Source organism: Fomitiporia mediterranea (assembly GCF_000271605.1).
Source record: "Fomitiporia mediterranea MF3/22 unplaced genomic scaffold FOMMEscaffold_14, whole genome shotgun sequence".
Lineage (NCBI taxonomy): Eukaryota > Fungi > Basidiomycota > Agaricomycetes > Hymenochaetales > Hymenochaetaceae > Fomitiporia > Fomitiporia mediterranea.
In genome coordinates, this window is record NW_006760399.1 from 1,054,030 (window position 1) to 1,058,317 (window position 4,288).

Genomic DNA, 4,288 nt, shown 5'->3' on the forward strand with positions numbered 1-4,288 from the left:
ATAGATAGTTTAATCATTATAACTGCATTGTACAATTGTTTGTTCGTGTAATGCGTTTATAACTTGATGTAGTTAATAATAATATTATTAGCATTATAGTAATGCATTGTCTGTTCCGTGTGCTGTCTGTTCCGAGTGTCATCCACTTTGTGTTAAGTTCGTCCAATGTTATATTAATTAATTATATTTAATTAGTTCGTTCGTTCGTAATATACTGTTCAATAACAGTATTGTTATCACAATAGATCGTTTGTAAATGTTATTAAATAATTTGTAAATGCTTCAGAGACCTGCAGAATCTTGTTGGCATGCATAGGTACATATATGCACATATTTAAATCATAAATGCAATTGCTCGTTTTGTTTTATTGTTTGTCATTCAGTCATATTGTTTGTTATTAAGTTTGTTTTGTTTGTTATTCAGTTTGTTTGAGTACTCTAGTAATTTCCTTTTTACTTTGCAGTGAAACTAATGAATCACACTAGTAAAATGTATATTCAATGTTACAATAATATCCTTCTTTAATTATTGCTGTCCATGTTTGTCTACATTCGTATATGTGTTAAGCATTCAGCAATAGCTGATTTATGTCTTTGGATTGAAGCTTTGCATTAATTGTATATTGTAATATCAATAATAATATTTGTTTTTGCCAGATTGCTTCATTCTGAGATCAATAAGGTTTTATGCTAACGTATATTTGTTACATAAATGTTATTTCTGGCCACAGGCATCTTACTATGTGTCTAGGTGCATTGTATATGTATTATATCATGAATGTATTGTTTGTTCGTTTGCTTTACATTATCATTTATAGTTATGTATTAATTTATTAACATTATATTTGTTAATTGATTGTTTCTGATGCATCCTGAGTAACTATGCAATCTGTTGCATTGTTTCTTTAATAGCCAACATAGTTATCCATTGTAAATCATTACTAACGTGCGTTTGTATTATTTATCATTAACAATGTTATTGTGAATTGTTACAATTGTAGTATTGTGTATATATATGTGTATGTTATAGCTATTGTTCTTTACTTTTTCTTTTGCAAAGAATGATGTATTGTAACACAATCCACATATAAGTAATATATTGGATTATGTTTACTATAATTGTCTCCTAGCGTTCTTTAGTTAATCTAGTGCTATGCACAATTGTAGTATTTGTTCAACGTTTTATTTGTTAATTGGTTTGCTAGGTAAAACGTTTTATATATTGGTTTTATTTATTTTATTTGAATCATTGTATAGATGTTCTTATTAGTATCTATCTGATGTATTTCATAGTATTATAATACTGTTCACACTTGTATTAATCACACAGTGAGGGCAAATTAATTGTTTGTACAAGAATTGATTTAATAGTTTTATTTAATTATATGTATGCACTCTATACTTGTTTATATAGTTATTATCTGTGTATCGTTCATTATAGTTGTGAATTATATTGCAATTATATTTGTATTATCATACAGATATATTATTTATTGTTTTATGTATGTTCTAAAGTATTATTTTCGTTATTTATCACTTTTATCTATGAACTATAGTCTGAATTGATGAATTATTTTGTTATATGATGTAATAATCATCTGTATATTATTTATTTTCGTATTAAACACTGTTAAGTTAATTATATTATCATATTAATATTATTTGCCAAGTATGAGCATTTGTTTCATAGTAGAATTATTATTTATTTAACGTTGAAGTTCAATCACACATTGTGTTGACTTCTGTTATTTAGTTCTGATCAATGTAATTTTGCTTTGTACCAAATGATTTACCTTTATAATCTGTTATGTCTGTCTGTAACTTCTATTACTTAGTTAGTGCTTAGTCTGTGAATTTTGTTATTCTATTTTTATTCTATTTTTCATAGCATCTGTAGCATTATACTTTCTGTTCTGTTGTTTATATTTAGTTATTAATTGTTTGTGCATATTATCCATTTTCTCCCCTTTAATTCAAGAAGGTATTTCTTCAAAGAATTGGATATTTCTTTAATGTTTATTAATTGTTGTTATAATATAATATTTATATATATAATAATTGTAATTGCTTTCATGGTTCAATTTCCAATTATTAGTATTTTAAAGCAGTGTGTAACGTTTGTTATGTTCTATAATAAGTAATTTAAATGTTATTACTATTATTTTTTCGTTACTGTTAACGTTTGTCAACTTATATAATGTGTATTTTGTTTGTTATAGTAGATAAGTACACATTATGTATAATATACAAGTTTTGTTTGTGCTTGTTATCTTTTATTAATAATTGTTCATAACTATGAATGAATATTTTGTTTTTGTGTTAAAAACATATGGTAATTTGTTTGTTTCTGTATAATATTCGTTTAATAACATTGTAATTATTATTTATGTAGTGCTTTTAGTAAATGCACTGAGTTCTATTAAGTATGCTCACATCCATTATTACCTATTTTATATTATACTGTCTAAGATAATGGCTTAAACATTTTATTAATTTATTTAATCATATTATATTATGATTGTTTTCGATCGTAATTATTATAATAATGTGTTTGTAATAATAATATATGTATTATTCGTTGTAATAGCCTTATTAGCTTAATACTTTGCTCCTACAAGCTACATTGTCACAATGTAAATTTAATAATCATTTGTTAAGGTATATACACTGTACAGTTGATGTTGCTGTTGCAACTTTGAAATTTATTATATAATCAGCTGCTGTGATAACACGTTCTGTATAATTAAGTTGTATTGATGCATTGTTTCAAGTATATTAGAGATATAATTCTTTCGTTCATTGTTAGTATGCATTTACACAATTGTATTAATGTGTAAAGTAGTATCATTTGTTTGATAATTATAATTTTTACACTTGTTTTGTGCCATAATTAGTATTTACACATTATAACATTATTCTTTTGTGTGTAGTTAGTTTATATGCTCTGTAGTGTTGTTTTTTGATTTGTAGTTATTAATTATACTTTTGTATATCTGTACTTGTCTGTATATCTTAGATATGTATATTATATTTGCTATCCAATAAGTAATTGCAATATCCAACATGTAACTGCTGAATCCAATATGTTACATATAATTGCTTGACCATAATATGTGTTAGTTATTATATTGTTCCATATTCGTTCTGTTAGTTCTATCTGTATTATTATCATTATTATCATTATTATTATTGTTATTATAGTGTCTGCAATTGTATTATCGTTTATAATACATGTTAAATGTTTTATTTATTCGATTTAATATGTTGTTTAGCATATATGCACTCGTTTTAAGCATTAATCATTTGGCTGTGATATTACTATATGTGTTATTATTCGATTTATGCTATAACATAGTGTGTTTGTTCGTTGACAGTGTCAATCATTTATACTATTGTAATGTTAATAGCAGAAGAGTAGCGTTTGCTTTATTAATCTTTTTAACATTTGTTTTTTTAACGTTTGTCTGTAGTATGATCAGTTAATTTATTATAACATGATCTCTGTGATATTATAGAGTATTTTAGCATTTAATAATTGCAGTAAGTGATACTCATTGTAGTTTCAATGTCGCCTGCATAGATTATGTTATTACTGGGCCAATGATCATAATCACTAAGATGACAATCATATAATGTCTGGGTTGTATGTAGTATGGTAGATTGTGTGTTTGCAGCATATTGATTTGTGTTTGGGATACTCAGACAGGTGAGTCGAGTTCCACGTCATAGTATGCTGTGTGTGTGCATGTGATGTGTAGAACTGCATAGAGCATAGATGTGGTAGAGTGTAGATAAAGTGTAGGCAGGGAGCACAAGGCTCATAACCTGTTAAGAAAGGGGGAAGAGAGGTTATGTGAGAGGCTTAGAGAGATCACACAAAGAGGGGGGATAGTGGACTCAGCTTGCTCTCTTGCGGCTTGCTTCATCATCCGTTGATTAGTTAGTCTATATATACTATGTAGGTATGTCTCAGATGTAGAATGTATGATAGAAGGTATTCCATCATCGTTCGTCATTGCTTGTAATGTAGTTTATATCATCTGAGACATACTCTTGTGTAGTCTCATCTTAACAAGTCTTTGTGTCAAGTTTGTGAATCAAAAGTCGTGTGGCTCTACTTTTTGAATGTATTGTGTTATATTCCTTTATTCCTTTTCATCGAGCCTTGCATTGTCCTATTCCTAAGCCTCAATCCAATGTCAGAAATTAAACGCGTTCCTTACTTGCTTGGCACAGTATTACAGTAAGTAAAAAAGTTTTGTAAAAAGGCAAAAACTTCATATCTCTT